Source organism: Herpailurus yagouaroundi, unplaced genomic scaffold, assembly GCF_014898765.1.
Source record: "Herpailurus yagouaroundi ecotype Mexico unplaced genomic scaffold, PumYag 139, whole genome shotgun sequence".
NCBI lineage: Eukaryota > Metazoa > Chordata > Mammalia > Carnivora > Felidae > Herpailurus > Herpailurus yagouaroundi.
In genome coordinates, this window is record NW_024412394.1 from 1,283,451 (window position 1) to 1,295,055 (window position 11,605).

General features: G+C 45.6%; 1 long non-coding RNA gene across 4 annotated transcripts in view; it reads right to left on the minus strand.

Annotated features, from left to right (window-relative positions):
• Window positions 1–511: 511 nt before the first annotated feature.
• LOC121029312 (uncharacterized) overlaps window positions 512–11,605 on the minus strand; it is a 30,300-nt gene continuing 19,206 nt past the window's right edge. For 3 of the 4 annotated variants that reach the window (XR_005789676.1, XR_005789673.1, XR_005789675.1), the window contains 2 exons: window positions 2,110–2,174; window positions 512–1,556 (listed from right to left, as the gene is read on the minus strand). This is a non-coding gene — a long non-coding RNA (uncharacterized LOC121029312). The remainder of the gene's footprint in view (window positions 1,557–2,109; window positions 2,175–11,605) is intronic. The other variant, XR_005789674.1, reaches the window with a different exon arrangement.

Genomic DNA, 11,605 nt, shown 5'->3' on the forward strand with positions numbered 1-11,605 from the left:
TGGCGCAGCCCGGAGACCCTCACAGTGCGAATGTCAGGTTTGGGGGCTGGGTGTCCCTGCCATTGCAAATGTGCACGGGTGGCTACTGATACCTGTCCCTACAGAGGCAGAAGCTGCCCCTCTCGTCCCCATGAGGGATCTCAGGACAGTGGATGGGACAGCTCCTACCTCAGCTGGCCCCCACGCTGGGCCCTTGGAAGACTTGGATCCGTTTCTCTAGCGGTCGGGGCAGCCCCCTCTGCCACCTTCCACTATTGACCAACAGAGGGCGCTCCCACACCCCTTTTGGTCATTTCAAGCCTGTCGTTTCTCCTTTCTGCCTATTCCTTCCCTATCAAGGTGCTAGGAAGGCGGCAGGTGTGAAGGGAGGAGGTAGAATTAAAACCTGCCATTTATTGAGCACCTACAGCGTCCCAGGCACTGTGCACTACTTCGTCATCCCTCACAACTCATTTCTCCGAGGAGACCGGGGCTCAGGAAGGTTGTCTTCAGGAACATTTTCCAACCGATGTACACACCTCTGAAAAAAGGTCCGCCTTTATTCACTCTGCAGACGGGGGGCTTAAGTTACAAGGCCTTACAAAAGCAGCATGGGAAACCACCCTGCTGCCTCCTGAACTTGTGCCCTCAGCCAGGTCTGGGCTCAGAACCGCCTTGTGTCTCCACCCTGGCCCGGACCTCCCAACTCCTCACTGAGTCCAGGGGATTTGCTCCTCTGGGTTCCAAGGACCTTTGCTGTCGGCTCCCTCTGGCCCGGGGCCTGACGCTGGAGAGGGACAACAGGAGGGCAGGAGGGAGGGCGGCCCCCCGGGATAGCACTTCCTGGATGGCGTTGCCAACCTAGGAGAGCTCCCTGATGACAACAGCAGTTGCCACTTGGTATCCAGCAAGGACAAGGGCTGAGCCTCACTCCAGGAGCTACTCATCCCTTGGATTCTGTGTCGCCCCTCACCGAGGGCCCCTGCACAGCTGGGCTCGCCGGACACAGAATGGGTGCCCTCGGGGAAGCTGCTCTGGTCACTGGCTCCCGAGGTGCTCAGCTCAGTGAAGGGGGTGTAGCCATTTTCCCCTAAATCCGACCTTCAGCCTCCTCTTCCCATCCCTTCCGACCATCTTGGCAAGTCCTGTGGCTTTCTGGTGACTTTCAGATACAAAAAGACCCAGTTCCCAGCTCCATCTAGTGACAAGGTAAACACCTCACAGCTAATCAAACGCTCACGGCGGGGGAAGGCCGTGTGGGAAGAGAGGGAGAGGAGAGACGAGAGGCTCTGTGTTTCGCTGCCCCCCTGGCGTAATCACCTCCTTGGGGTGTCGGCGTCTCCTTTCTGTGTGGCTGGTGTCCAGAGTTGGGCCTCCCTAGGGTGCTGGTTTCAGTGACTGCACAGTCCCTGCTAGTAACTGGTAACTGGCACAGTGGCAGAGTGGCTGGGGAGAAGCAGAAGAGGTCCAGCCGCTTTCCAACAGCCCCTGGAGGGGAGTCTGCAGCCCAGTAGGGTCTTCTTTCTCTAGAATGTGAAGCCAAATGCTTCCTGCTTCCTTCGTCCCAACTCTGATTCCTAAGTGCAACAGGAAAAGTGCCTTTCAGCATCCTTGTTCCCATCCCGAGGTTGTCAGCCCCCGCCATCGCGTCCTTCCTCCTCCCCCGTCAATGTAATTCATTCCATGTTGGCTCTGGACTCTGTCTAATCCTTACAACCCTGCAGAAGACCAAGCATGAAGCCCACGTTGCAGAAGAGGAAACTGAGGCTTGCTCGAGACCACACGGCTTGTTGGTGTCAGAACCAGTCAAAGAAGGATATGGGATGCCTGACTGAGAATCTGAGGTCTGGATTAGCTCACTTCATCAAAACATTTCTCGGGTGGCCGGGTGGGGAAAAAAAAAAAATTCTTGCCAGTTTAGTGCTGGGTGCCGAGGACACCAGCCGACTGAGACAGCCCCTCAAATGTTACACTCCAGGCAGAGTGCAGGCCTCACAGGCAGAGGCCGCAGGGGGTGGCACCAGGGGCGGGGAGCCCCAGAGCCACTGCCCCATCATCAGGGCCACCACAGACACTTGGCATCACCAAGGCCAGGCTGCTTTTCTTGGGGAAGGTATGTGTCCCACTCACCATTAACAGAATGGACACGCGAGTCCTTGCCCACTGGACGGGTCCTTGCTTTAGCTGAATCTAACCTGTGGAGATTTCATCTCACAAAAACCAATTAGGGTGAGGTTATTTGCTTCACCAAAAAAGTGAATGCAAGGGTTTTTCTTTTTTAATTTTTTTAATGTGTATTTCTTTTTGAGAGAGAGAGAAAGAGACAGAGTGTGAGTGGGGGAGGGGCAGAGAGAGAGGGGGACACAGAATCCAAAGCAGGCTCCAGGCTCTGAGCTGCCAGCACAGACCCCGATGTGGGGCTCAAACCCATGAACCGTGAGATCATGACCTGAGCCAAAGTCTGGTTCTCAACTGACTGAGCCACCCAGGCACCCCCAAGGATTTTTTTAATAATGCCTTTGTTTAGGGGGCACCTGGGTGGCTCAGTTGACTAAGCATCCAACTCTTGGTCTCAGCTTAGGTCTTGATCTCACTGTCGTGAGTTCAAGCCCCACACTGGGCTACATGCTGGGCATGAAGCCTACTTAAAATAATAACAATAATAATAATAATAATAAAGCTGTTTTATTTTTTAAAATATCTAGATGGCAAAGTGTTTTTTTAATTTTTTTAATTTTATTTTTAACTTTGTAATTTATTTTTTTATTTTTTAAAATTTACATCCAAATTAGTTAGTATATAGTGAAGGAATGATTTCAGTAGATTCCTCAATGCCCCTTACCCATTTAGCTCATCCCCCCTCCCACCACCCGTCCAGCAACCCTCAGTTTGTTCTCCAGATTTATGAATCTCTTTTGTTTTGTCCCCCTCCCTGTTTTTATATTTTTGTTTCCCTTCCTTTATGTTCATCTGTTTTGTCTCTTAAAGTCCTCCTATGAGTGAAGTCATATGATTTTTGTCTTTCTCTGACTGACTGATTTCACTTAGCATCATATCCTCCAGTTCCATCCACGTAGTTGCAAATGGCAAGATTGCATTCTTTTTGATTGCTGAGTAATACTTCATTGTATATATATACCACATCTTCTTTATCCATTCATCCATCGATGGACATTTGGGCTCTTTCCATACTTTGGCTACTGTTGGTAGTGCTGCTGTAAACATGGGGGTGCATGTGTCCCTTCGAAGCAGCACACCTGTATCCCTTGGATAAATGCCTGGTAGTGCAATTGCTGGGTCATAGGGTAGTTCCATTTTCAGTTTTTGAGGACCCTCCATACCATTTTCCAGAGTGGCTGCACCAGCTTGCATGCCCACCAACAATGCAAAAGAGATCCTCTCTCTCCGCATCCTCGCCAACATCTGTTGTTGCCTGAGTTGTTAATGTTGGCCATTCTGACAGGTGTAAGGTGGTATCTCATTGTGGTTTTGATTTGCATTTCCCTGATGATGAGTGATGTTGAGCATTTTTTCATGTGTCGGTTGGCCATCTGGATGTTTTCTTTGGAGAAGAGTCTATTCATGTCTTTTGCCCATTTCTTCACTGGATTATTTGTTTTTTGGGTGTTGAGTTTGGTAGGTTGTTTATACATTTTGGATACTAACCCTTTATCTGATATGTCATTTGCAAATATCTTCTCCCATTCTGTCGGTTGCCTTTTAGTTTTGCTGATTGTTTCCTTCGCTGTGCAGAAGCTTTTTATTTTGATGAGGTCCCAGTAGTTCATTTTTGCTTTTGTTTCCCTTGCCTCCGGAGACAATGTTGAGTAAGAAATTGCTGCAGGCAAGATCAAAGAGGTTTTTGCCTGCTTTCTCCTCGAGGATTTGGATGGCTTCCTGTCTTACATTGAGGTCTTTCATCTGCTTTGAGTTTATTTTTTATGTATGGTGTAAGAAAGTGGTCCAGGTTCATTCTTCATGTCGCTTCATGTCCAATTTTCCCAGCACCACTTGCTGAAAAGATTGTCTTTATTCCATTGGATATTCTTTCCTGCTTTGTCAAAGATTAGTTGCCCATACGTTTATGGGCCCACTTCTGGATTCTCTATTCAATTCCATTGATCTGAAGGTCTGTTCTTGTGCCATTTTAAAAATTTTTTTTAATGGTTATTTATTTCTGAGACAGAGAGAGATAGAGCATGAGGGGGGGGAGGGGAAGAGAGAGAGAGGGAGACACAGAATCCGAAGTGGGCTCCAGGGATGCGGGGCTCGAACTCACCAACTGTGAGATCATGACCTGAGCCAAAGTCGGACGCTTAACCGACTGAGCCACCCAGGCGCCCCCAGATGGTAAGGCATTTTTAAAACACAAGAAGGCAGAAAACAAAGTAATAATCATCTATCACCTCACCACGTAAGAGGCTAGAATGTAAAAGGCAGAAAACCTGAGCAGCACGGGAAGATGTGTTGGCTTACGCGGTCAGACCACAGATAGCACAGAGTAACATGATTCCCACTGTCTCTTGCATCTTCTTTTGTCCCTCAGCACCTTGGCTTCGTTCTCTGCAGGCTTTATCCCCACGCGTGGGAAATAAGACTGCAGCCTTACTGAGCTCACACCCTCATGATGCCCCCAAGAGGAAGAAGCTTCGCCTCCACTCAAATTCAGAAATCCCCGGGGAAGGACTCTAACTGGCGATCTTGGGTCATGTGACCCACCCTGTAGTCTGAGGGACCGAGTTCCGTAATTACAGGGCATGTGACTGGGCTGGGAGAGAAACCACTAGTTCTCCAAAAGAGGGGGCTGCTCTTCTTGTGGACAAAAAGGTAGATGACCACTTTATACCAGGGGAAAAGCACTCCTAGTATGTGGCCTTTAGTGCAGGCAACAGAACCCATACAGGGTGGTTTACATAAAAAGGAAATTGCTAGAGACTATAAGGAATCTTCTGCTTCTGGCATTATAGCATCATGGCTGAGGAGAACAGCTGAACTCTGAAAAACATATTTATTTGAAATGTAACTGATCTGGACAAGAGATAGGGGATGTCTCTAAGCACACCCCCTCTGGGACAAGGGACCGGGGGCTGGCCAGGGCTGGGGCAGCAGGCAGCCAATAAATTTCCTCCTGTTACTGGGAAACTGAGGCTTGGTCCAAGCCCAAAACAGGGAAGGGGAGTGTTGGAGTCCCTCATTCAAAGCGAGAGGAAGTAACCCCAGATCATGGCGCTTCCTGGTACCAGCAGAAGAGGAAAAGCAAATGCCGTCTGCAGGGCTGCATCCCCAATCCTCGACCGAGACCTACAGGATTCCTACCAATTTGAAACCAGCAATGAGCTCACAAAGATCGCAGGCACACGAGGAGGCAAGTTACTGTGTCTGTGAGTCAGCAAAAAACAATGAACTCCAGGTTTAGATCCCTAAAGACTGAAGATCAAAGGATTTTCAGATAAAAATATATAAAACATACATTTATGAAATAAAACATGCAGTCACAAAGAAGCCACTCGACAGAAAAAAACTAGGAAAGAACAGATGGGTTTTAAGATGGAACTTCAAGAAATGAACAATAGGGGTGCCTAAATGGTTCAGTAGTTAGGTATCTGACTTCAGCTCAGGTCACGATCTCACGGTTCGGGCGTTCAAGCCCCGTGTTGGGCTCTCTGCTGTCAGTGCAGAGCCCGCTTCAGGTCCTCTGTCTCCCTCTCTCTCTGCTCCTCCCCCACTCTTTCTCCCTCTCTCTCTCAAAAATAAATTTAAAAAAAAAAATGAAATGAACAATATAAGGGTTGGAATCAAAAACCTTACTGAAAAGATATTAGAGACAGTTGAAGAGAGAATTAGTGAGCTGAAGCTATAACCAAAGAAATCACCTGGTAAACAGCACACACAGAGAGGCAAGAAAATGAAGAGTTTAAAAGAGATTTTAAGAGACATGGAGGACAGAGTAAGAAAATATAACATATATTTATCAGAATCTCAGAAAGAAGGAAAAGAGAAAAGGAGGAAATGAAATATTTAAAAAGATAATGACTGTGCAGTCTCCAGAAGTGATGAACAACATAAATCCACTAAGAAAGTACACATTCCAGAGTGCCTGGGTGGCTCAGTTGGTTAGGCACCTGACTTGTGGTTTCGGCTCAGGTCATGATCTCACGGTTCACGAGTTCAAGCCCCACATCAGGCTCTGTGCTGACATCTCAGAGCCTGGAGCCTCCTTTGAATTCTGTGTCTCCCTCTCTCTCTGCCCCTCTCCTGTTTGCACTGTCTCTCTCTCTCAAAAATAAATAAACATTTAAACAATTATATGGTAAAATACAATATGACAATAAAAATGAGTGGGTTGTACCTACATGCAACAACCTAGAACTGTATACTCATATACAGTTCTCATATGCTGAGAGAAAAACACACAAGAACATGTGCAGTATGGTTCCACCTGCATAAAGTCCAAAGTAGGCAAAAACTAACCTCTGTTATATCAGATTATATATCAGTGGAACTATAAGGAAAAGCAAGGGTATGAGTAACATAAAAGGATAGTTACTGAGGCATGACTTAAAAAGGAACATATTGGGGGTCTAGTGTTAATTTTATAATTATTCTATTGTTGTCTTGTGCACCTTTCTATACATGGGTCATATGTTATAATTGTTCAAAAGTTCCAAACAAAATCAAACCAGAGTGCATACCATCAGACCTACACTAAGGGATGTACTTCAGGAGGAAGGGAAATGATCCCAGAAGAGGAGGCTGAAATGCATGAGGAAACAGTGAGCAAATCCAATGAGGAACATGTGGGGGGAAATCAAACAAACCCTACCCTATAAAATAACAATAAGGTAGAGTTTGAGGGGGCCAATCAAAAAGGACAGACCTGAAGTACAGAACAAAATTAGGTCAGGCAGGAGAGGATAACCAGCGTCAAAGGGTTGCATTATTCAAGAAGGACATTAATATATTGCTCAACAACACATTCTGTTAATCTACAGATGGATTTTTTAAAATCCTGCTATATATTGCTCACAAAAGACACCTATAAGGCATAAGACAAAGAAAGTTTGAAAGTAAAAGGATGAAAAAAATATAGCAAGCAAATATTAACATCCCCCCACAAAAAACTTAGCGTAATTTTATTAATATCAGACAAGATCACTTTTAAGATAAAATACATTATCGGAGATCCAGAAAATCATTACATAATGATAAAAGTCAAATTGGTTCGAAGATATAACAACTCTAAACACCTAATTAGCTTTCAAATATATGGGGGGAAAAATGGACAGAACCATAAGAGAAATAAAGAATCCACTATCATGACAGAACACTTCATAGACCTTTTTCAATCATTAACAAATCAAGAAGACAAAAAATCCAGCAAGGGTATAGAAGATTTGAATGACAGAATTAACAAACTTGATCTAATGGACATGTATACCAGCCTGCACATGAAATAGATACACTCAAGAATACACAGAATATTCACACAAAATGACCACATGGTAATCATAGAACAAGTCTCAAGAAACATTAATAATTCAGTATCATGAAGACTGTAGTCTCTGACCACAATGTAATTACATCATTACTCATTAACCAAAAAAATAAATAAAAATTTTCCATACACTTAAAACACACTCTCAAAATAAACGAGGTTTGAGTTGGGAGAGCACATGGGACTATAGATGAAAATAGAATGGCCATATGTTCACAATTGGACCTGGCTGTAGGTACCTAGGGGTTCATTATATATTCTCTTCTCTTTTACGTATTTCTTTTCCATGATAAAAGATTTTGAAAAACAACACTCAAGAATAACATATGTGTCAAATAATTAGCAGTAAATTTTAAATATTTTACAATAAACGATGAACACTAATCAAAACTTGGGGGATACAGTGAAAACAATGAGAAGAGGAAAACATAACACATTGAAAGCTTGAAAGAGAAGAAAGGCTGAAAATAACACACTAACTGTCCAAGTTACAGAGAGAACAGCCACATAAATTCAAAAACAGCAGCAGTCAGGAAATGACAAAAATAAGAGCAGAAATTAATAGACAGAAAACAATGCAAGAGAGAGAAAATCCATGAGGTCAAAATTGGTTCTGTGAAAAGACTAGTTAGATTGGCAAACCTTTGGTGAGATTGACCAAGAGAAAGAGAAGTCACAAATATACAATGAGGAAGCCATTGTTTATTGGCTTCCAAATAGGAAGCCGCCCTGCCCAAGAGCGGAAATGAAAGGATGAAGGAAGTGTGGACAGCTGTGGAACATGGGGGGAATGCTGACAGGGAGAGTCCAGACCAGCTCAGGTGAGGCGCCCAAGGTCACTCCACTGACCCTGGGGCTGAGCATCAGAACCTCAGCCACTTACAACCACATCCCTGAGAGCCAGAGTCCAGCTCACCACTGTCCTCACCAAGAAAGGGACTTCCAGGGAGCACCTGGATGGCTTAGTCAGTTAAGCGTCTGACTCTTGATTTCAGCTCAGGTCATGATGTGGAGGTTCATGAGTTTGAGTCCCACGTCAGTCTCTGTGCTGACAGCATGGAGCCTGCTTGGGGTCCTCTCTCTTTCTTTCTCTCTGCCCCTCTCCTGCTCTCCCCACCCTCTCAAAATAAATAAACATTAAAAAGAAAAGAAAGGTGCCTGCCTCCCTCCTGCCCACCTACCACCCTTTTGCCATTCACAGCCCCTCACAAGCATCTGATTGGCAGAGGCTGAGCTCTAGTTGGGAGAAAGACTCATGGTTCTGCTTTCTTCCTTGAGCAGGCAGGCCTCTCCAAATTTAGGGAATGTGGTCAAAAGATGCTGGAAAGGCTAAGATGGTAATTTTGATGTGATATGGATTTCTCTTACCATAACTAAAACATTTGTAATGCTCAAGCAGCCAAAAGGCATGTCATGGGGCCACTACAGGTAGTACTTATTACCCTGGGAAAGGCTATGAAAAGTCTGAGGCTTTGCCCTACTTGCAAGCTAACAAGCTAGCCTGCCACCATTTCATGGAGACTGGCAGAAGACAGGAGACTCGTGGGTCAGAGACAAAGGACTGTATTACTTAAAACAGAGCGGGCATCGTGAGTTTCATGCTTGCGCTGTTCCTCTTGCCCCACAAGTCCCATGGGGTGATGTGAAGCAGCCCAAGTGGGTGCCACCACACAGTGGGTCTGCATCACAGCTGAGGAGCCCCAGGCTTAGCGAACTCAAGTCTTTTATAAGGAACTACAAGCAAATCTGCCCAACCTTTGCCCTGGAAGGAGACAATATGGGACAGTAAACAAACCTGCCCTCTGCTCTGAAGAGAGATAGTATCTCCCTCTTCCAAGACGGTTCAATATACAAACATACTTTGTCCAGAACAAAGGCGTGCATGTCGTGGAACTCAAGAGCAGGACAGGACAGGGCATTGCAAACAGCGGCCACAGCCTCTGTGGTCAACACCCTCTCAGAGGAGCAGTGCCTAATGTGGTCAAGAACCAGGCCCCACGGCAACAGGGACAAGGACAAGGACCAGGGAAACTCCAGATTCTCACATGAGCTGATATAACAGGGATAGAGACTCAATAATAGCCCCTGCCAGTTGTCCTGCCAGCCAGGTAGGAGTGGCTCCAAGCCAATTTTAAGTTTATTTTGAAAAATACAGAAATGTGGCACCGCTCAGGCCCAGGTGTTTTAGAAAACAGCTCCCACTGCTGTGTAGTGGCCTGTCTCCTCTCTCTCTGGGACTACTCAGCAGCTCACCCATCACCTATTCTCAGCTCCAGCCCCCATTCCGAGTCCCTGGCCTTATTCTACCCCAAGACAATACAGCAGTGGCAGAGTGAGGGGGGTATTATTTTTACCCCATCTCATCTCAAAAGGATTCTAATTAACCAAAAAAAAACCAAAAAAAAAACCAACAACAACAACAACAAAAAAAACAACAAAACCATGCAAAACAAGACTTGTTGCATCAAATAAGAGGCAAAATTGAGGTAAAGTGGCCTTAATTTTGTACCCCGTTACTCCATGGGTCTCTGGATTGGGCTGTGAGTTTCCTGGTGGCCATAGCAAAAAGGGAAGTAATAACATCATCAGATACAAAACATAAATACAACACGGTTATTCAGAAGAAAGCTGGCCATTCCTGTACTAACATGGGAGAGAGATTTCTTCCCTGGTCCTCTTTGAGATAGCATCATGTGATGTAATAAAAGCATCCTCGGGGCACCTGTAGCTCAGTCACTTGGGCGTCTGACTTCAGCTCAGGTCATGATCTCATGGTCTGTGAGTTCAAGCCCCATGTCAGGCTCTGTGCTGAGCCTGGAGCCTGCTTCAGATTTTGTGTGTCTCTCTCTGCCCCTCCCCTGCTCATTCTCTGCCTCTCTCAATCTCAAAAATGAATAAATGTTAAAAAGAAATTTTTTTTAAAAAAAGCATCCTCAACAATATCCCTTCCACAAATACAGCAATATATCTGTTGTGACACTTTCCCGCAGTCTCCCTTAGTGAAGGATACATGTATCCAATTCAATTCAATGAGAGAAGTTCTAAGGGGCTAGAGAAATTCTAGCCATGGGCTTCTCAGAGGTCTCTCAGAAAGATTTAGAGGTTTGCCTTGGTGACGTGGGCCTCACCTGCTGGCTTGACTTGCCTAGACCTGCTCTGGCCTCATTACTGAGCCTTCTGCTTGTGATGGAGTTTCCTCAATGGCCCTTCTCTAATAGCCTGGCCTCCACATTGTTGCCTTAACCCAAAGCCCTTGCGGCTTCCCCTCCCACACCTGTGGCAGACATCACTAATCCATCCCAGCACTGATCCTCAGTCCCTGTCCAGGATCAGATGACCGGAGGGCTGTAACAATGTCTGCAATCAGCGTAACCAACAAAAGATATCCAGGACACCTACACGCCAGTAAGAAAACGATAAATAGCCCAAAAGAAAGATAGGCCAAAGATCTAAACAGGCCTTGCAAAGAAAGAAACTACCAATGGCCAGTCCACATCAAAAGTTGTTCAGGCTAACTAGTAACGAAGGAAATGCAAATGCGAACAAGAAGAAAACACCAGTTTGCACCCAACAGGCTGGCAAAGCTCCTCGCGGAGCACGTGAAGAGACAGAAATTGTAGTTGGTGGTGGGAGCGTAAATTGGTGCTACCACTTTGGAGAATAGTTGGATGATTCTTAGTAAAGCTGAAGGTGTATAAACATCACGACCCCAGGGGCGCCTGGGTGGCGCAGTCGGTTAAGCGTCCGACCTCAGCCAGGGCACGATCTCGCGGTCCGTGAGTTTGAGCCCCGCGTCGGGCTCTGGGCTGATGGTGCAGAGCCTGCTTGGAATTCTGTCTCTCCTCTCTGCCTCCCCCCTGCTCATGTTCTCTCTCTCTCTGTCAAATAAATAAACATTAAAAATGTTTTGATTAAAATATGTACATATTATACAGAATAAGTCAAAATATTTCAAACAAATAACCTTGTTAGAGTATAGATATTTGTTACATCGTTTTCCGGATTTTTCCATATGTTTCAAATATTTCAAAATTTGTGATTAAAAGCAAAACAAAGAGTACTACGATCCTGTGCTGATGCTAGTCAGAGCAGGGATGACGGCAGAGCAGGGATGACGGCAGAGCAGGGATG